This window comes from Neoarius graeffei, chromosome 20, assembly GCF_027579695.1.
Source record: "Neoarius graeffei isolate fNeoGra1 chromosome 20, fNeoGra1.pri, whole genome shotgun sequence".
NCBI classification, from domain to species: Eukaryota; Metazoa; Chordata; class Actinopteri; order Siluriformes; family Ariidae; genus Neoarius; species Neoarius graeffei.
The window spans coordinates 2,658,154-2,681,184 of NC_083588.1; the positions used below are offsets into that span (position 1 = coordinate 2,658,154).

A 23,031-nucleotide genomic window follows, 5' to 3' on the forward strand; every position below is an offset into this window, starting at 1 on the left:
AATAAGAGGCTGGAAAAGTTAAAGGTACAAAAAAGGAACAGCTGGAGGACCAAACTGCAACTCATTAGGTCAATTGGCAATAGGTCATTAACATGACTGGGTATAAAAAGAGCATCTTGAAGTGGCAGCGGCTCTCAGAAGTAAAGATGGGAAGAGGATCACCAATCCCCCTAATTCTGCCCCGACAAATAGTGGAGCAATATCAGAAAGGAGTTCGACAGTGTAAAATTGCAAAGAGTTTGAACATATCATCATCTACAGTGCATAATATCATCAAAAGATTCAGAGAATCTGGAAGAATCTCTGTGCGTAAGGGTCAAGGCCGGAAAACCATACTGGGTGCCCGTGATCTTCGAGCCCTTAGACGCCACTGCATCACATACAGGCATGCTTCTGTATTGGAAATCACAAAATGGGCTCAGGAATATTTCCAGAGAACATTATCTGTGAACACAATTCACCGTGCCATCCGCCGTTGCCAGCTAAAATTCTATAGTTCAAAGAAGAAGCCGTATCTAAACATGATCCAGAAGCGCAGACGTCTTCTCTGGGCCGAGGCTCATTTAAAATGGACTGTGGCAAAGTGGAAAACTGTTCTGTGGTCAGACGAATCAAAATTTGAAGTTCTTTATGGAAATCAGGGACGCCGTATCATTCGGACTAAAGAGGAGAAGGACGACCCGAGTTGTTATCAGTGCCCAGTTCAGAAGCCTGCATCTCTGATGGTATGGGGTTGCATTAGTGCGTGTGGCATGGGCAGCTTACACATCTGGAAAGACACCATCAATGCTGAAAGGTATATCCAGGTTCTAGAGCAACATATGCTCCCATCCAGACGACGTCTCTTTCAGGGAAGACCTTGCATTTTCCAACATGACAATGCCAAACCACATACTGCATCAATTACAGCATCATGGCTGCGTAGAAGAAGGGTCCGGGTACTGAACTGGCCAGCCTGCAGTCCAGATCTTTCACCCATAGAAAACGTTTGGCGCATCATAAAACGGAAGATACGACAAAAAAGACCTAAGACAGTTGAGCAACTAGAATCCTACATTAGACAAGAATGGGTTAACATTCCTATCCCTAAACTTGAGCAACTTGTCTCCTCAGTCCCCAGACGTTTACAGACTGTTGTAAAGAGAAAAGGGGATGTCTCACAGTGGGAAACATGGCCTTGTCCCAACTTTTTTGAGATGTGTTGTTGTCATGAAATTTAAAATCACCTAATTTTTCTCTTTAAATGATACATTTTCTCAGTTTAAACATTTGATATGTCATCTATGTTCTATTCTGAATAAAATATGGAATTTTTAAACTTCCACATCATTGCATTCCGTTTTTATTTACAATTTGAACTTTGTCCCAACTTTTTTGGAATCGGGGTAAGTCAATGTTTGAAGAATAAATTTACAACAATGAACTAAAAATGAATGCAATAAAATTAAAAATAAAATATAAATACCAAAACAGAGAAAGTTCAACTTTCAGTGAATTTCAAATTACTGTAAAAAGATGTTTTTACCTCCCAAAAGCAAGAAAATAAAATTGTGTGTAAATGTGTGTAATTGGTGTTGAATGAAGTCGAAGTGAAGTGTGTGTGAATCGCCCGTGGAAGGAGCTGCAGAGAGGAGAAAACTCTTGAGGGACTAAAGCAGAACTTTAAACTCTGAGCTTCATGTTTTAGGATTTGAACTCATAAAATTTGGCACAAATTCGTGCAGCGTTTGAAGATGGAGTCGTAGCAGAAAATTGAAATTAGAGTTACACATTTATATCACATATATTTATTTCACAGCAGTTTAACAAGTACAATCTTTATTTATTCACAAATGACATCATATTTTTGTCCATTTATAGTTACATTTAATACTGTGGAACATTCATGAGAAGCTGACTCTCTCTCACACACACACACACACACACACACACACACACACACACACACACACACACACACAATGTCTGTCTCACTTTCTGTCTATCTCTTTATTTGTCTCTCTCACACTGTCTCTCTTTCTGTCTCACCTCTCTCTCTCTATCTTTCTCTTTGCTTTTCTCTGACTCAGTCTCTTTTTCACAATACCTTTCTTTCTGTCTGTCTAAGTCTTATCTCTTTGTATCTCTCAACATCTCTCCCTCTCTCTTTTATCTTTCATTGTCTGTCTCACTTTGTCTGTCTCTTTATTTGTCTCTCTGTCTCCCTCTGTCTATCGTATGCCTCTCTCTCTCTCTCTCTCTCTCTCTCAGGTCTGTTGAAAGGTAACAAGTCTCCTCTGGGCGAGTCACATGTGTGTGTCAGTGTGATGATGATGATTATGATGGTGTGTGTGTGTGTGTGTGTGAGAGAGAGAGAGAGAGAGACAGAGAGATGGTGTGTGTTAGGTGATGTCAGCGTTACACTCGACTCTCCTTCTCAGTTTTTAGTTTGTCGTGTGCAGATTCAAGATTCAAGAACTTTATTGTCATTGTCGAAGCACAACAAAATTGCAGTGTATGATTTGGAGATGTGTGTGTGTGTGTGTGTGTGTGTGGACTCATCACTCAGTGTGCTTTACTGCAGGAACAGAAACACAGTGGTGAATTTAAGAGCGACCTTCTGCTGAAGATTCAAATCCAGATTAGATACAGATCCCTCATTACCTGACAAGGTGCAGTGGAGTGTGTGTGTGCGTGTGTGTGCGTGTGTGTATGAGAGAGAGAGAGAGAGAGAGAGAGAGAGAGAGTGAGTGTAAAAGCAAGTGAGAGCAAGAGACACACAGACAGAGAAAGAGAGAGAGGCAGACAGACAGACAGACAGTGAGAGAGAGAGAGAGAGAGAGAGAGAGAGAAAGACAGAGAGGTAGACAGACAGACAAACAGACAGAGAGATAGACAGACAGAATCCAGCTCGAAAAGAGGGAGGGGACAGATCTCCATGTGGTATTCCTGGATCTTGCAAATGCTTTTGGCTCGGTCCCTCCCGACCTCCTGTGGACAGCCTTTGAGTACTTCAGAGTCCCACCAGCCCTTACAACTTTGGTCAAGGCCTACTTCCAGGACGTCCAGCTCTGCGTGACGACAGCAGAGTACACCACAACATGGCAACATCTGGAAGTGGGACTCATGGCCGGTTGCACCATCTCCCCACTGGCATTCACCCTGGCCATGGAGGTCATAATACGGGCTTCTCGATGGGTGGTGGGTGGACAGCGAATAAGACCTGGGCTGAGGCTGCCCCCAGTCAGGGCCTATATGGATGACCTCACAACACTGACTGTGACCAAGGCTTGCACAGCACGGCTTCTGGGAAAACTTCAAGAAAACATCGAGCGGGCTCGCATGAAGATCAAGCCGAGCAAGTCCAGAAGCATCTCCATTGTCAAGGGGAAGCTGTCAGACCACTACTTCCACATTGGCGATGAACCCATCCCAACGGTCTCCGAGAAGCCTGTGAAGAGCCTGGGGCGCTGGTATGATGCCTCCCTCAAAGACAAAGAGCAAGTAGAGCAGCTCAGGAAGGACATAGCCAGCGCCCTAGAGAACATCGATAGAACCCTGCTTCCTGGCAAGCTCAAGCTCTGGTGCATGCAGTATGGACTCCTGCCACGTCTCCTCTGGCCACTAACCCTCTACGAGGTTCCACTCTCAAAGGTGGAAAAACTGGAGAGGCTGGTCAACTCTTATGTCAGGAAGTGGCTTGGCCTTCCCAGGTGCCTCAGTAGCATTGGGCTTTACGGCAGAGGGATGCTGGAACTTCCCATCACCAGCCTTGCAGAGGAGTACAAGTGCGCCAAGGTCAGACTGGAGATGACGCGTCAAGATTCCCGTGACCCATTTGTGGCCCAAGCAGCACCCATCCTGACCACTGGGAGGAAGTGGACCCCGCTGGCTGCAACAGAGCAGGCAAAGGCAGCACTCTGACACCGTGACATCGTGGGACATGTTCAGGAGGGGAGGAGTGGTCTTGGTCTTGGTACTAGCAGACCGACTTGGAGCAAGGCCAACCCAGCTCAGAGACACAAGCTGGTGGTTCAAGAGGTACGTTTGGAAGAGGAAGCAGCAAGGCGCACACAAGCCGTGTCACAGGCAAAGCAAGGGCAGTGGTTGGCATGGGAAGGAGTAGAGAAGAGAAAGCTCTCCTGGAAAGACCTTTGGGAGATGGAGGCATTCAGGGCAAGCTTTACCATCAGGGCTGCATACGATGTCTTACCTTCCCCTGCAAACCTAAGCCAATGGTATGGCGATGACCCCACATGTTCCTTGTGCCCAAGCCCAGCAACACTAAAGCACATTTTAGTGGGCTGCAAGACTAGCCTCACCCAAGGCCGCTACACCTGGCGACACAACCAGGTACTAAGATGTCTTGCTGCAGTGCTGGAATGCCAGCGGGTGAGCGCAAATGCGCTTTCTCCCCCGCCATCCCACCGGCAGCCAACACTCTTTGTCCGGCAGGGTCAAGCCAGCTTCACCATCACCAGTAGGGCGGACATTGGGCAGCTGGGTAGAGCACAGGACTGGAAAATGCTGGCAGACCTGGACAAGAAGCTGTGCTTTCCACCGGAAATTGCATCCACCAACCTGCATCCAGACCTTGTTTTGTGGTCTTCCTCACTCAAGCTCGTGTACATCATTGAGCTCACGGTACCATGGGAGGGGGCGGTAGAGGAAGCCTATGAGCGGAAGAAGCTGAGATACGCCGATCTTGCAGCAGATGCCAAGCAACAAGGCTGGAATGTGAAGGTATGCCCGGTGGAAGTAGGCTGCAGGGGATTCATAGCCACCCCAGCATATAGGCTACTCAGGGAGATGGGGGTGCGAGGGAAGGCCCACAGGCAGGCAATCAAGGATCTCTCCAAGGCTGCTGAGAAGGGGAGCCAGTGGCTGTGGACCAGGAGGAAGGACCTGACATGGGGCTCCAAGTGTGTGATGGCTGATGGGAGTGAACCTGGGACGCTGGGATTCACTGCTGAACCCTCTGGAGATGTCGTGGGTCTATCAGCGAAACACCCAAGAAGGAGGGCGCCCACTTGAGAACCCAAAGGATGCCATCACTCATTTGATGGCCACAGTGTCTCGTCGGTGCCTTAAGTATCTATTGAGATAACAACACCTAGTCCTACATAACAGATATCTCTCTCTCTCTCTCTCTCTCTCTCTCTCTCTCTCAGGTCTGTTGAAAGGTAACAAGTCTCCTCTGGGCGAGTCACATGTGTGTGTCAGTGTGATGATGATGATTATGATGGTGTGTGTGTGTGTGTGTGTGTGTGAGAGAGAGAGAGAGAGAGACAGAGAGATGGTGTGTATTAGGTGATGTCAGCGTTACACTCGACTCTCCTTCACAGTTTTTAGTTTGTCGTGTGCAGATTCAAGATTCAAGAACTTTATTGTCATTGTCGAAGCACAACAAAATTGCAGTGTATGATTTGGAGATGTGTGTGTGTGTGTGGACTCATCACTCAGTGTGCTTTACTGCAGGAACAGAAACACAGTGGTGAATTTAAGAGCGACCTTCTGCTGAAGATTCAAATCCAGATTAGATACAGATCCCTCATTACCTGACAAGGTGCAGTGGAGTGTGTGTGTGTGCGTGTGTGTGCGTGTGTGTATGAGAGAGAGAGAGAGAGAGAGAGAGAGTAAAAGCAAGTGAGAGCAAGAGACACACAGACAGAGAAAGAGAGAGAGGCAGACAGACAGAGAAAGACAGACAGACAGTGAGAGAGAGAGAGAGAGAGAGAAAGACAGAGAGGTAGACAGACAGACAAACAGACAGAGAGATAGACAGACAGACAGAGGCAGGCAGGCAGGCAGGCAGGCAGGCAGACAGACAGGCAGGCAGACAGACAGACAGAGAGTTCAGGATAAATAAATATCGGCCTTGTTTCTCTTTGATTTGCAAATCAGGAGCCTTTCTCTCTCTCTCTCTCTCTCTCTCTCTCTCTCTCTCTCTCTCATATATCCACAGTCATATCTTATATGTGGAGGATAAAGCCAGAAGCAACCGAGAGAAACACACACACACACACACACAGGTTCACGCGGGGTTGAATTATCACACGGCCGACACACTGCACTGGAGAAGAGCACATCATTAATCCAGCGTGTCAGAGATCACAGACAATGAGGCTTCTGTACACACACACACACACACACACACACACACACATATCTCTCTCGTAAGCTGTTTGAGTTCCTGCCCTCTATTAACTTTTTTCAGTGGAATTTTATTTTGAGGCGAATTCAGTTCAGAGGATTTACGTCAACATGCATGTGTTTGAATTGATTTGTGTGTGTGTGTGTGGGGGGGGGGGGGGGGGGGGTGAGATGGGTGGGTGTGTGACCATTCACAATATCAAAAATGATGACACATGAACTACAAAAGCAGACATTTTTCCCATAATCAGGGTTGCCAGGTTGCAATTTTTTTTTTTACACTGAATTGGGTTAAATATGAAATAAACTGAAAGCAAGTCACTGTTTTTCTATTTTTGGAAAAATGGTCCACAGCTGCGACGTCTTTTTTTCAAGTGAATAATTATATTTTATTCACTTTCCAGAATATCTAACCCATTTCCACAAAAGTACACACTGGAAAACAAGGGAAAATAAACGTCAAATAAACTTGACTTCAAAGTTGCCAAACAGGAAGTGAGGGAATATCTTGGTCACACTTTTTTACGCATCATCACCAAACTTGGTGCATATTTTCAACAATAAGACCTGATGTTAACAAATAAGCTTTGAGTTCATTGCAACTTGGGACGGCTTCTGAAAACAGGAAGTGATGAAATATCTCAGCAAAGGTTTGCATTTTGCCATCAAATTATATGAATATCTCTCACTGGGAACAAGTGCTCATGGTCTTTTGGACTTCCTCTGGTCACAGATCCCCCTTTCCTCCCACAGGAACCAGGTGTGAGTTCTGGGTTGGTGTGAGGGCTGGTTCTGAGCTGTGAACCTTCTCAGAAACACCAAGCACAACAACCAACAATGGCAGAGTCCTGGATTAGTAGAGTAGATGCGACACTAGCTCTGTCTTTAAAAAAAATCAAATAAAAAAAATACACCGGTCACAAAGTTTTCTCTGGTCTTGTTGGTGATGATAATCCCACCCCCAGCCCATGACCTAAACGGTTCTTGGTTGTTGGTGCCGCTCTTGGATCAATGTTCCTGGTCGAGAGCCAGTTCTTTGGCTGTCAAAACACGAATAAGAATGACTTTGAGATTAGGCACCGCCTCCAAACTTCCTTAGTTGAAAAGAGGTATAAGAGGTGGGGCAACAAAATGCTTGGACCCCTGAATCCTGCTATTATTATTATTATTATTATTATTATTATTATTATTATTATAATACCAACTTTTCCCACATGCTGAACGAGAAAAGTCTCGTACAATTATTGTATTTCATGCTGCCATATTTATGTATTTAATATCACCCTCAAATGGCATTAAATCTTTTTTATGACCCAAAGACATAAACGTCGCGGCTGAAAGATTGTCATTGTAGCAGAACTGGACTTCATAAAGTGCTGTAGACATAAATAGTGAGGAACTACAGCAAAACACGCGCACACACACACACACACACACACACACACTGGGTTTAATCATTGATGGAATGTAGTTTAGTGTGTGTACATTGTGAACGTATGACTGACAGGCTGTTTCTCGTGGAAATGACAGTTTCTAATCTGTATTGAATTGAATGTGGATCTGATCTGATCTGATCTGGATTCGGACAGACTCGGACTCTCGAGCTCACTGAATCACTTCTCGCTGTACTCGCATTCCGAAATGAAAGAAACTCTGAAAGTGGAAGATAAGTAGGTCGGCAACTTCTGCTGCTCCTCCTGAGTTCTTATCCTGCAGAGAGAGAGAGAGAGAGAGAGATTAAATGGTAATAGAGCCATAGTTTATTTATAACATGCTGATAATTTACTTCCCTAAGCACTGAGTGTTTAACAGTGTGTGTGTGTGTGTGTGTGTGTGTGTGTGTGTGTGTGTGTGTGTGTATGTACTATATATGGCTGAAAGCAGAAGCAAGACATAGATATCTGACCCATTTCATGTTCCTCCTCCTTCAGCTGTGAATGCAGCAGGTGGCACACACTCGTTTACATCACGCTCACAGATTTCACTCTGATGTTTCATTCAAACTCAACGTCTTGCGTCTCACACTGGAACAGCTCACACTGAATCAGTTCACACTGAAACAGCTCACACTGAGTCAGTTCACACTGAAATAGTTCACACTGAAACAGCTCACAGTGGAACAACTCACACTGGAACAGTTCACACTGGAACAATTCATACAGGAACAGCTCACACTGGAACAGTTTGCACTTGAGCAGCTCACACTGAAACAGCTCACACTTGAAAAGTTCACACTGAAACAGTTCACACTGCAACAGCTCATACTGGAACAGTTCACACTTGAACAGGTCACACTGGAACAGTTCACATTGAAACAGTTCACACTTGAACAGTTCACGTTGAAAAAGCTCACATTTGAACAGTTCACACTGGGGCAGTTAAGCCCAAAATGTCTTTTGGAAACGTCTCACTGGTTCCATGCTGATGCTTCCATCAGTAATTCAGAGATATGAACCCCCCCTAATCTTTCTCCAAATCGGAATTCCTTCGTTTCTGTGTTTATGAGCCGCTGCTGAGCGACACCCCTGGAGCTGATCTCTCATCTTTCTGTTTAAGAAATAAAAACACAAGATTTTAAGAAAAAACAAATCAGAATATTATGAGATCATATCCTCCTTGGTCGACGCCCTTTCTGAACTTCAACAAAAGGAACAAGAGCTTCAGCAAATCCTCCACTGACTCCTCCGTTTAATCCACAAACATCAGATGGACAGAGTTACAGTTTTATGACTTTCGGATATTTTAACTGTATTATTTTTACAGAATATTGAGAATTCTTGCTCAAAATATTGTGACCTTTTTCTTGAAATATTGCAAATTTTCCCACGAAATACTGCAACATTTCTTTTTTTTAATATTGGGATTTTTTTCTTGAAATATTAAAACATTTTTGTCCATTGTGACTTTTTTCTCAACTATTAAAACTTTTTCCCAACAAAATATTGCACATTTTTCCTACAAATATATTGCGATTTTTTTCTGAAATATTGTCTTTATTTTCAAAATGGTGAACTTTCTTCAGAAGGCTTTTTTCTTGTAATATTGTGACTTTTGTTATCATTAGACCTTTTTATTAAAATATTACAACCTTTTTTCCTCCAGTATTCTCTGTTCACAACTTTGTTTACCTCAAGCTTTTATGACTTTATTCTCAAAATATCATCACTTCTTTTTGTCATATGATGAAATTTTTATTGAAATATTACAACCTGATTCCAAAAATAATGTGACTTTAATCTGAGAATCTGAGAATTAATTTTTTAAACAGTGACTTAACACAGTATTTCTTTCCCCATTGAGTCATTATTAGTCGTGACAATCCATCACAGATGTGTGTGTGTGTGTGATGCTATCAGGTTCACTTCCTCAGATCCAATCTCTCTCTCTCTCTCTCTCTCTCTGTCTGTCTGTCCGTCTGTCTGTCTGTCTCCCCCTCTGTCTGTCTGTCTGTCTGTCTGTTTCTCCCCTCTCTGTCTGTCTGCCTGTCTTCTACCTGTCTGTCTCTCCCCATCTGTCTGTCTGTTTCTCCCCCTCTCTCTCTGTCTCTCCCCGTCTGTCTGTCTGTCTGTCTGTTTCTCCCTCTGTCTGTCTGTCTGTCTGTCTGTCTGTCTGTCTGTCCCCCTTTGTCTGTCTGTCTTACCCCCTGTCTGTCTCTCCCCCCTCTGTCTGTCTGTCTGTCTTATCCCGCCCTCTCTCTGTCTGTTTCTCCCCCTTTCTGTCTGTCTGTCTCTCCCTCCTCTCTCCCCTGTCTGTCTGTCTGTCTGTCTTACCCCCCTGGAAATCTGTTTGCAGTGATGAGCCACAGCAACTCTGCTGGCAGACAGTTGAATGGACCTCAGAGAGGTGATCAGGGGGCGGTCCGGTGCCGAGATCCGAACTCATTTAACCACAATGGCTCTGTTTCTTATCCATTAAAGCTTCATTGTGGCGTAGCAACGCTCTGTGCGATGGGTTTTAGCCTTTTCTTCACGTAGAAAAATCGTAATAAAGCATAAATGATGTGTGACACATTGATTTTTCATCCTGCAGCTGCTGCAGTATTAATTATGTGGTTTCTCTGAGAAGTGGAAGTGATTTGATGAAATTTCATGGTGTGGAGCTGCAGGGTAACACACACACACACACACACACACACACACACACACACACCTTCTGTTCTTCTTTTCTACTTGTACTGCAGCTAAATGCAAAACAAAAAAAATATTTACTGCATTCAATCAGTTTAGGGAAAAGGGAGCTTGTGTTTTTTATAACCATTATTTATTTACTTATTCTTCTTATTTTTTTCCACGTGCTGCTCTTTTCAGTGATGTCGGCTGAAAACCAATCGGTCAGCACTAACGGGGCGCGAGCGCATGCTTCACCGAGGAATGACAGCAGTGCTAATGAGATTAGCAATCTGATGATGTAAACACAAAGGAGTGGAGGTTAGGAGCATCCTCAGGCAGAGCTGGAACTTTAGAGAACATGCATGCACAGGAGATGAAAGGATAAAGAAGATGATAACAAGGAGAGAGAGAGAGAGAGAGAGAGAGAACAACAGATGGTGAGGGAGGTAAGGAGGTGAGACAGGAAGAAGCTGGAGAAAGAGATGAAAGAGAAAAGTGTGAGAGAGAGAGAGAGACAGAGAGAAGATAAAAGAACAGTGAGAAGGGAGAGTGAGAAGAAGTGATGGGGAGAGAGGGATAGAGAGAAGGGAGATGGAGAACAAGGGATGGGAAAGACAATGAGGAATCAATTAAAAAGAGGATGATTAGACAGAAGTGATGAAGAACCAGAGATGGTGAGAAAGAAAAGGATGGAGAGAGCAGGAGGAATATGAGAGAAGGAGGTATAGAGAACAGGAAGGAAGTGTGTTGAGGGATGAGAGAGAGGGAGGGAGGGATAGATCAAGAAAAGAAGTGGGATGGTGTGAATAAAGATAGGGAAGAAATAGCAAGAACAAGGGATGGTGAGAACAAGGAAGTATAAGTGGCAGGAAAGTGAGAGCAAGATAGATAGATAGATAGATAGATAGATAGATAGATAGATAGATAGATAGATAGATAGATAGATAGATAGATAGATAGATAGAGAAGTGATGAGAGGACAGTAGATGAAGTGATGGGAATGGACAGAGAACAAAGGATGGAGGGAGAAAGGGATGAGAGAGGATGAAGAAAATATAGAAAGAGAGCACAGGTTAAGACAGGAAGAATGTGAAAGGAATGGAGAAATAATGAAAGTGATGGTGAGAAGAACAAATGGAAAGAAAAATGATAATTTAAGAAAGGAAGGTGCAGAGAAAGAGAGAGAGAGAAGAGGATGGATGAAAAGAACAAGGGATGGCATGAAAGGAAAGGATGGAGAGAAACAGAAAGGGATAGAGAGCCATATTAGAGAGAGAGAAAATGGTGGGATGGTAACTGGAGGAATAAAAGATAAAGGGATAAACAAAGAAATGGGTGGTTACAGAGAAGAAGTGATGGAGAGGACAAAAGAATAAAGGGGTGAGAGAGAAGAAAGGATGTTGAGAGCAGCAGATGTTTACAGAGAGGGAGAGATGGAAAAGGAAGGGATGCTGAGAGAGAGAGAGAGAGAGAGAGAGATGGACAGGAAATGGAATGGTGCGACACGAAAGGATGGAGGAAAGATGAAATAAAAATAGAACAGTAGAGGGTGAGAGAGAAAAAGATGTTAAGAGGAAGCCATATATATTTACAAGTTCATATCAGATGCTGTGTTGAGTCAGGCCAAAGATTAAACTTTAAAGCAGATACGCAGAGCCATGGCCTCACTTTCGTTTATATGTAAATGCCTTGAGACCTCAAGAACAGCATAGGAATAGTTTTAAGTGTTAACAATAAATCTAATATAGTAATTTTTATGATTAAAGTGATTTATATAGGTAGCGGTCTGAGTGAATGACCTTGACGTCCGTAACGTCACAGCAGGAAGTCTATCGGTCTCATCGCCATTTCCGCTATACTAACACACAGAGCTGACTGCAACTCCGATCCTCCATTCTGAGCTAATTTATCACCATGCTACGTAGATGTGTTGCTGGCCGGTGCAGCAACATGACAGAAGGTGGATTTACGTTGCATTCACGGCCCAAGAATGTTCAAACTGCAAAGATTTGGATGCGTTTTGCGAGAAGTTCACGGGCACATTGGGCACCTACGAAGTGGTCTCTCCTCTGCTCTGCACATTTTACTGAAGACTCGTACGAGACCTCTGATCTGTTGAGGAGTGTTGGCTATAAGCCCGGATTGAAAGAGGGTGCAGTATCAACAATTAAAGAAAAAGAAAACTACAAGAAAAGGAAAGTAAGTTCAGTTGCACCAGTTCTCCCAGAGCGTGAGCCGAGGGTTGTTGCTAAAACCTGTGACGGAACAGGACAGGACATATCGCTTGGGCAGTGACCTCCCCACTGATTAGACACAAAACTGAAAGAATCAGATTCTAACCTGAAATGATTGGATTCTAAACTGAAACGATCGGATTCTAAACTGAAATGATCGGATTCTAAACTGAAATGATCAGATTCTAAACTGAAAGGATCAGATTCTTAACTGAAACGATCAGATTCTAAACTGAAACAATCGGGTTCTAAACTGAAATGTTCAGATTCTAAACTGAAATGATCGGATTCTAAACCGAAATAATCAGATTCTAAACTGAAATGATCGGACTCTAAACTGAAATGTTCAGATTCTAAACTGAAATGATTGGATTCTAAACTGAAACGATCAGATTCTAAACCGAAATGATTGGATTCTAAACTGAAATGTTCAGATTCTAAACTGAAATGATCAGATTCTAAACCGAAATGATCAGATTCTAAACCAAAATGATTGGATTCTAAACTGAAATGTTCAGATTCTAAACTGAAATGATCGGATTCTAAACCGAAATGATCGGAATCTAAACCGAAATGATCGGATTCTAAACTGAAATGTTCAGATTCTAAATTGAAATGATTGGATTCTAAACTGAAATGATCGGATTCTAAACCAAAATGATCGGATTCTAAACCGAAATGATTGGAATCTAAACCGAAATGATCGGATTCTAAACTGAAATGATCGGATTCTAAACTGAAATGATTGGATTCTAAACTGAAATAATCAGATTCTAAACTGAAATGTTCAGATTCTAAACTAAAATAATCAGATTCTAAACTGAAATGTTCAGATTCTAAACTAAAATAATCAGATTCTAAACTGAAATGTTCAGATTCTAAACTAAAATAATCAGTTTCTAAACTGAAATGTTCAGATTCTAAACTGAAATGATCGGGTTCTAAACCGAAATAATCAGATTCTAAACTGAAACGATCAGATTCTAAACTGAAATGATCGGATTCTAAACTGAAATGATCGGATTCTAAAGTGAAACGATCAGATTCTAAACTGAAATGATCGGATTCTAAAGTGAAACGATCAGATTCTAAACTGAAATGATCGGATTCTAAACTGAAATGTTCAGATTCTAAACTGAAATAATCAGATTCTAAACTGAAATGTTCAGATTCTAAACTGAAATAATCAGATTCTAAACTGAAATGTTTGATTCTAAACTGAAATAATCAGATTCTAAACTGAAATGATCAGACGCTAAATTGAGCCCATGTTATTGATGTATCGTGCCCAGTGATTGGCTGGATGAGAATTTGAGGATGTAAATAAAGAACGTTCGGCATAAAAACTACATTTTCTTTCTTGAAGCTGTTTGAAAGTTAGCCACGCCCCCAAACCCTGACCCTTTCTCAAATGTTTTGAGTCCAACAGATCTTTCCCTGCATCACATGAACAAGCAGCAAAGCGATGCGTGATCATTAATCTTTGAAGTCCGTAACTGACACTGAACCGTGACTTCACTCAGGATATTCTCAAGTCCGCGCTCTTTCGCTATCATGCTTTAAAGCAACAAATCCAAACAAGTGGCGCTTACGATTCCTCGGACCAATGAGATTGCGCCCGTACTGTCGTCTCGTTGTGCTAATGTAGCTTTAGCTAGCTTCAGAAGATATATAGCTAATATTGCTTCTCGTCTGAATGAACAAAAATCAGTGCTGGATATGCCACGCCCAGAAGTTTCAATAGGATCATTTGTTACATGGGTACGAGAGATGAACTCCAAGTGACGAGCGACCTGCGAGTGTGAGCGTCAGAGTGGACATGTTGGACAGGACTGTCTCATTTCATTATGAGGGTCATTTCAGTCACAAAGGAATTTTTTTTCTTTGCAGTCGATGATAAATGTTGTCATGGTTTCTGTCAGTCTGACTCAGTGAGAGATTACCGAGCCGACGCCTCAGCGTCTCTACTGAACGAGCCCAGAGTCAGGTTACTTCATTATGTCGCATTTCTGTCTCCGTCAGCTCATTAAATATTGACAGAAATCCATCCTCGAGGGATCATAAATGCTTCTCACATCCGTGTTGTGACATGATGACTGACAGACCGATTTGTTGCTAGTTTATCCGGAATGATCTTGCTGAGGTTTCATGCTGGATCCAAGGCTAATGGCTGTCATGTACACACACACACACACACACACACACACACACACACACACACACACACACACACACACACACACGATAGGTCAGGCGTGGAGAACCTTAGTGCACCATCAGTAAGACTAATGACTGAGGACACAGCTGAAGTGCTAACCAATGCTAAGCTTAATTGATTGACAGCTCGCTTTCGGGTTCAACTCCAAGGACATATTTGATTAATGTCAGTCGAGAAGCCTGCAGTCAAATCAACATTATTTGTCGGGCTTTAATTATTCGACACCAGGTCCTCAAGCAGTTCATGCAACAAATCACAGAGTGGTGATGTTATTTCCTGCTCCGGTACAGGGTTTATTTCCACCACAGTTAGTCTTTCTCTCTCACGGAAGGGAGATAAAACTCACCAGGACACGTTTACATCCATTTTTAAGATGCGACAGAAATAAACTGTTGACTCCAGAATCGACTTATTCCTTTGACGATGCACGAAGTTTCGAATGAAACTAAAAGTTTTCGTTGAAATAACTAGTGATGTAAAATTAACTCACTACCTTTAATCCCTCGTCACATTTCAGGAACAGTTCGTATCCATCAACTATGGCCTCAGTGTGGCACGATGTCAAGTCGAAGTCGGAAATGAGTTCTTGATGTTTCAAATGCTTTAATGTTTATTTGAAAAGTTTTCATCTTGCGCAAACAACGTATGTTAAAAGCCAAAATGCAAGGACGTAAAGAAACGAGTCGGGAAACAGACCAGGGGATAAATGGACATAATGAATTAAGGAGGAAAACATAAAAAAAAGGTGAACACAATGTAATGACTGGACAGGGGCGGAGCCAGGAACAGAACAATCACTATAACGCTCCTGAGCATGTGCCGCTCGTTGCCGTGGTAACCGTAACACCATTTCTAAACAATAAATTGGAATACGTTTCACATACAAATAACCCTGTTAATCAAGATCACTTCATTTACCTGTAAATGTTTTTTTTTTAAATAAAATGTCTGAATTTATACATATAAATTGAAACTGGGTGCGGCACGGTGGTGTAGTGGTTAGCGCTGTCGCCTCACAACAAGAAGGTCCGGGTTCAAGCCCCGTGGCCGGCGAGGGCCTTTCTCTGCGGAGTTTGCATGTTCTCCCCGTGTCCGCGTGGGTTTCCTCCGGGTGCTCCGGTTTCCCCCACAGTCCAAAGACATGCAGGTTAGGTTAACTGGTGACTCTAAATTGAGCGTAGGTGTGAATGTGAGTGTGAATGGTTGTCTGTGTCTATGTGTCAGCCCTGTGATGACCTGGCGACTTGTCCAGGGTGTACCCCGCCTTTCGCCCGTAGTCAGCTGGGATAGGCTCCAGGTTGCCTGCGACCCTGTAGAACAGGATAAAGCGGCTACAGATAATGAGATGAAATTGAAAGTGGAACTATTTTAGTTCAAAACTACTCACTTTGGGAGGCGGGGCCTAAATGGCATGGAATGGAAGGAAACAAGATGGCCACCCTTCTCACTTTGTCCTTGATTTTGGATGATATCTCTTTTCTTCACTTTTCTCCAACACAAAATGAAACGAGGTTTTCTGAGAGGATTTGAAAGTCGTAATTCCTTTCTCTCTTCACTGAAAGTCAATTTCTGAAGCTAATATGCTAACATGACAAGATTTCTGAGAGAAATTTTTTTAGAAAAAGCAAATTTTAGCCACCAAACACATTCAATCTCATTCAACTCTTCATGATTTACTTCAAACTGCTGCTCTGATGATTTAAGCGCCTCCAACACGCATCACTTCAATCCTCATTTTTTACATTTAAAGCTTCAGAAGCCAATGTTTGAGTTTTTGCGACACGCAGAATGCCAGCTGCACTTCTGCTGGTATGGCAGCTTTTCTTTCCAAGCCGCAACCCGCTTGGATCCTGCATCTTGATTACCGACTTTCATTTTCTTATTTTTTTGGCAGCATAATTGAATTTCACTGTTTATTTAATCAATTCTGAGCGCGGTGATGGAGAGGGAGAGAAAGAGGAAAAGAGACAGAAAATAGAGAGGGAATGAGAAACTGATGAAAAGCTGAGAGCAGATGTTGTGAGCTTGGTGTGTGTGTGTTAATGTGAGTCGAGAGGTATAATTAGTGAGGGAACAGGTGAGGGACCCTCCCTCTTTCCAGAGCAATCAGCAGGCCAATCACCAGCTAACCTCCATCATTTAACAACCGACAACTCACTACACACACAATACAGAATTTTTCTTCACTCCAGACTCAGTGATCTTTTTTTTTGTGAAAGAAAAAGTGATGCACTGTAGTATAGCAGCGTTTGAGGGCAACTGTAGGTAAAAAAAAAAAAAGGAGCAGAGGGAGTGGGTAATATAAAAAATATCAGGATTTCAATAATTAAAGTTGTACATTAATGAGAAAAAATATTCTCTGAGATTTACTAAATCATAAATTTGCAAGAAAAAAAATCCTGAAGAAATTCCGAGAATAAAATGTCACAAATTTATGAGAAAAAAACAACAACTGGAAAAATACCTCTTTTTTGCTTTATTTTATGTTTTTTGTTTTGTTTTGTTTTTTTTGTCAAGGAACCAGATCACTTCACTTTGCAAGTTTGGATCAACATAATCACACCACAGATGTCACGACTGAGCTGAAGGTTTGAGGAAATACAATCTTTCCTCCTGGAGTGTTTTTAACTACATTTCCCAGAATGCACTGCAGCCAGGAAGCACGTGATAGTTATCTCAGTATAGCTGAGGGGGTTTTTTTCTCAGAAATTTATGACTTTAATCTCAGAAATCCGGACTATTTTCTGACCATAATATGGTATTGTACTATTGCCTTTTTTCTGAAAACGATTTAGAATTTAATGATCCATAATTAAAAAATTTTTTTCCAAACTGAAACTTGTATCAGAAAAGGACAAAACCAGCAAAGCAAATGTTATATACAGTATGTAAAACAATTAAATATATCTCGAATTATTGAAACAAAATTAATTTATTTCCTGATGTACTTGTTTACACTCCCACACACACACCTGCTCTCACGTCAAGGGCTTTTGTGTGTCTATTTTTATAAATACTGTTATTTATGTCCTTCATTATTGAGATGGAGACGTGATGAACATGACATCGAGTCATTTTTGAAACATATTTAATCACTAAATTACAATAAAGTCAGAAGAGATGTCCGAGTCAAAGGGACCGATATCTTCAGTTTTAAACTGGAGGAAAGAGCTCATTGCTGCAGGGCATGATCTTACACACACACACACACACACACACTAACACATCCCACACAAAACACTTACTCAAACTGTCTGAAAGGCTGCCAGCCGACATCGATGGCCTTTCCTCAGTGCTCTGCTGTTTCTCTCTCTCTCTCTCTCTCTCTCTCTCACACACACATACACTCATCTGAACTGCTTTCAAACACAGCTTAACTCCTAATTATCAATGAATTTGTTATTTTCATTTTGTAAGATATTTAAAGGGCACATATTAGTGTGCATTATTTTTTATCTTTTAGATTAGATTAGATTAGATTAGATTAGATTAGATTTTTTTAGGTTGGTAATTTGTAGTTTTTTTTATCAAGCTGTAATAGATTTTTTAAAAATAATATTTCAAATCATATTTTTATACCAACTCTCAAATAAAAATCAGTCAATAAATCAATTAGTAATATCAATTTTAAACCTGATTTTTATGAAGTAGGATAATAAATATCACAAAATTCATAACCACGTGAAATGTCATTTCTTTTCTTTCTCTTCGAGTCCATTACCTCGAAAGGAAAAATGAAACATTATTTGTTTTTTCATTTTTTTGTTTTTCAGTCAAAACTAAATCTGTTATTTCCAGGATATTGTCATAAATTCTTAAATGTCAGTCAATATTTTATATGAAAAAATCTAATGTGCCAATTTCAAATATTTGTATATTTTCTTTAAAAATATTTTGAAACATTAAGTGCTTTTCCATGTGCAACAGGACTGATGCAGGTGCTTTATGCAATTTTCTTTTTTTAATTGAATGGCATTAAGTAAATGTGGGTGTTCGACAGAAATATTAATTAAACGTACTAAAAAATTTGAATTGTCTAATTTGAACTTATTGAGAGTCAACATTTATTTTAAAATCAACAAAATTATTCAACAGAACCTAAAAATTCCAAGGTCTCAATCATACAGACGACTTCAGATTTGTTTTTCATGTCATTAAATTTAAACCTGAAATAATTTAATCAACAACTTTGTAAGTGAAAACGACCCTTCAACTCAAAAGTCTGAACCTCTCGAATGGCTGACTGCAAATCTTTTGTGCTCAATTCACATTTTACTTCTGAACGTAAGAATCCAACTAGTGACTGGACATAGAACCTGAAACATAATCCTTGCTGTAAAAATTAAACTGTCCCAACACTCGGTAATTTCAGCTCTTTTTAAAAGATTATTACTCGTCACACTGAATTCCAGAACAGACCATGCGATAACGCGTGCTCTCCATGTCAGATTAGATGATAAAAATTCCTCAAAAGATCGACCTGTCATTAAAGAAAATTACTGCGTAATTTACATCATCAACCAGCGCTGAAAAGAAACTCAAATAAACATAAACATTCTGCAAAGTCAGCCTGACGCAGCAAGAATATTTTTGGCATGTTTTGTTTCTGTTTCGTAATTGATTTTGTCTATGACTGCAAAATCAAGCCAAAATGGAGTCTTTAGTTGGACAGCTGACATCCTGATCTCGCAAGGTGAACTCTGATAATATTACTGATGAACAAATTTGTCGTTGCGAAATTCCTGAAATTACACTCGGTTTGGTTTGCGAATTAGTTTATTCACTCTTAGCAAACAGATTGCTAACAGGAGGGCATGGATTTGGTTGTGTTCACATTAAAAGCCTCATTGTTGGGTTCTGATTATTTGCCCATCTTCATGGTTCACATTCATAATTACATTTGACCCGTATCTAACTGTAATGTGAACACGTCTGTCCTTTGAAATGGCACCCATACACACCGATGACACAATACATCATATTTGTAAGATGACTTGTTGCAACCCACAAAATGGATGTGCGAGTAGCCAATGTATGCATTGTGTTTTGCTCTGGATGACGGCAAACATTTCATCAACTGTACATGATGAGATTTGAAAAGATTGGATTTATGTATCGATACAGCCCTGAAAACATCAGCTCTGTCATACACACACACACAAAAAAAAAATCAGATTTGAGTCACTTCAGCCTGGTAACTTGAACATAACCATCTCATCTCATTATCTCTAGCCGCTTTATCCTGTTCTACAGGGTCGCAGGCAAGCTGGAGCCTATCCCAGCTGACTACGGGCGAAAGGCAGGGTACACCCTGGACAAGTTGCCAGGTCATCACAGGGCTGACACATAGACACAGACAACCATTCACACTCACACCTACGGTCAATTTAGAGTCACCAGTTAACCTAACCTGCATGTCTTGGACTGTGGGGGAAACCGGAGCACCCGGAGGAAACCCACGTGGACAACATGCAAACTCCACACAGAAAGGCCCTCGCCGGCCACGGGGCTCGAACCCAGGACCTTCTTGCTGTGAGGCGACAGCGCTAACCACTACACCACCGTGCCGCCCTGAACGTAGCCAAATATCTTTAATTTAAACATGAAGTCTGAAGGTGATTTAATTTCAGCAACTTTAGCATGTTTGGATAAATCCTTCTGTTAAAATGCATCCCTCCTTTCTACATGGATGAAGAGAAAACAATTTAAAATGCACACTGCGCTCTCATTGCCAAATAACTAGCTGGCGAATCAATATAACTGCTGGGGAACACTCAATCAGTGCCTCGAGATTGTATTAAATGTCCCACTCCAAAACAGGAGACAAAAAGCCTGGGGACGACTGAGACAGCTTTTTATTCTGGTAAGGAACACACTGCAGCACGGCTTTCTGAAGTTCAACAACCAAACAAATACGTCAGTTATTCCAGCCATGTTAAACATACGTGTGTGAACCAGGTTCTCGTCATAGATGTTTGTGTGTGTGTGTGTGTTTGCAGTTGTACTGTTTCTGCTCTCATACTGTCAGAGGACATGACCGTATATGTCCCTTGAAGCTTACATTAGAAAGCTAGTTCGCATTACTGTAAAGATAGTTGACATTTATAAATCTATATATTGAAAAATTTTTTCAGAAAGATGATAAAGTTAGCTCGCATTAGCAATAAAGTTTGTCAACATTCACAGAAATAAAAATCCCTTCAGAAATCCTGTCAAATTACCTTGTGTTTGATAACAGGCTAGCATTAGCAATAATGTTTGTAAAAGTTCATATGTCAGCTAGCTAGTTAGCATTTGATGTGAAGATTATGAACGTTGATAAATATATTTTAACTTTCCTCTCAGAAATCCTGTCAAGTTAGCTCATGTTAGATAACAGGTTAGCGTTAGCAATAATGTTTCAAAAAAAAATCATAGATGTTAAAATTCTCTCAGAAATCCTGCCAAGTTAGCTCATATGTCAGCTAGCTAGCTAGCATTAGTTAGCGTTTGATGTGAAGATTATGAACACTGATAACTATATTTTAACTTCCTTCTCAGAAATCCTGTCACATTAGCACAACCTTATAATATTTATGAATATCATTTATGAATACAACTCTCTCAGGTTAGCGCAAAGCTATCTCGATAACTAACTAGCCAGTGTTTGTGAAAGCTCATAAACATAGAATTATCTTTAAAATCCCAACCCGCTAGCTTACATGAGCAAACTGACAAGCCTTATAAACTTTCAAATCCTCTCAGGAATCCTGTAATGTTAGCTCATGCCAGCTAGCTAGTTAGTATTAGATTATAAGACTGTGAATATTTGTAAATATGATCAGAATTAATATTCTTCTCAGAAATCTTCTCAAGTTAGCATGTGTCTTCTTGCCAGCTGTAAATTTTTATAGAGTAATTTGTGAAGAAAAATAACATTTGTGGGTGTGTCTTAAAAATATTCTCAGAAAGTCTGTCAGTTTAGCTCATATTTGCTAACTGGCTAGAATTTGCAACGATTAGATTATGAACAAGATTGTACATTTTTCTCTGAAAAAAAAAAAGTTTACTCTCAGAAATCCTGTCAGGTTAGCTCATGTTAGATAACAGGCTAGCATTTGCAATAATATTTAGAAAAATTCATAGATGTTAAAATTCTCTCAGAAATCCTGTCAAGTTAGCTCCTCTGTTAGCGTTTGGTGAATATATTTTAACTTTCCTCTCAGAAATTTTACCACGTGAGCACAAGCTTATAATATTTATGAATATCATTTAGGAATACAACTCAATCCTCTCAGAAAGAATGTCAAGTTAGCACAAAGCTATCATGATAGCAAACTAGCCAGTGTTAGCAAGAACATTTGTAAAAGTTCATAATCACAATCATCTTTAAAATCCCTCCCCGCTCGCTCACATGAGCGAACTGACAAGCCTTATAAACTTTCAAATCCTCTCAGGAATCCTGTAATGTTAGCTCTGGCCAGCTAGCTAGTTAGCATTAGATTATAAGACTGTGAATATTTGTAAATATTATCAGATTTAATGTCCTCAGAAATCTTCTCAAGTTAGCATGTGTATTTTTGCTAGCTGTGAAGCATTGTAACATTTTTATAGAGTAATTTCTGAAGAAAAATAACATTTGTGGGTGTGCCTTAAAATATTCTCAGAAAATCTGTCAGTTTAGCTCATGTTTGCTAACCGGGTAGAATTTGCAATGATTCGATTATGAACAAGACTGTGCATTTTTCTATGAAAAAAATACTCTCAGAAATCCTGTCAGGTTAGCTCGTATTAGATAACAGGCTAGCATTAGCAATAAATTAGCAATAATGTTTAGAAAAATTCATAGATGTTAAAATTCTCTCAGAAATCCTGTCAGGTTAGCTCATGTGTCAGTGAACAGTCTGTCAGACTCTGGGGGAAAAACAAGCTCAAATGTGAACAGTGACTTTTTTTCTTTTTATTTATCTGGACACGGCCATATTCACATCGATGGTCATGGCTACATTCCAGCCCATGGTCTCCAAACAGCTGCCCAGGTTATTTCCATTCTATGTCTTCTTCTTCTTCTGGCTGTTCCCGTTAGGGGTCGCCACAGCGGATAATGTCCCTCCATCTCCTCCTGTCCTCCGTATCTTCTTCTGTCACACCAACCATCCTCATGTCCTTCTTCACCACATCCATCAATCTCATCTTTGCTCTTCCGCTTTTTCCTCTACCTAGAAACTCCATCTCCAGCATTCTTTTCCCAATATATCCTGGATCTCTCCTTTGTATGTGTCCAAACCATCTCAATCTCGCCTCTCTCACTTGGTCTCCAAGTCGTCCTACATGTGCTGTCCTTCTAATGTTCTCATTT

General features: G+C 41.0%; 1 protein-coding gene across 1 annotated transcript in view; it reads left to right on the forward strand.

Moving 5' to 3' along the window:
• The window catches only part of grin2aa (glutamate receptor, ionotropic, N-methyl D-aspartate 2A, a), a 204,618-nt gene that overhangs the window by 77,797 nt on the left and 103,790 nt on the right, over positions 1 to 23,031 (forward strand). The window lies entirely within an intron of this gene.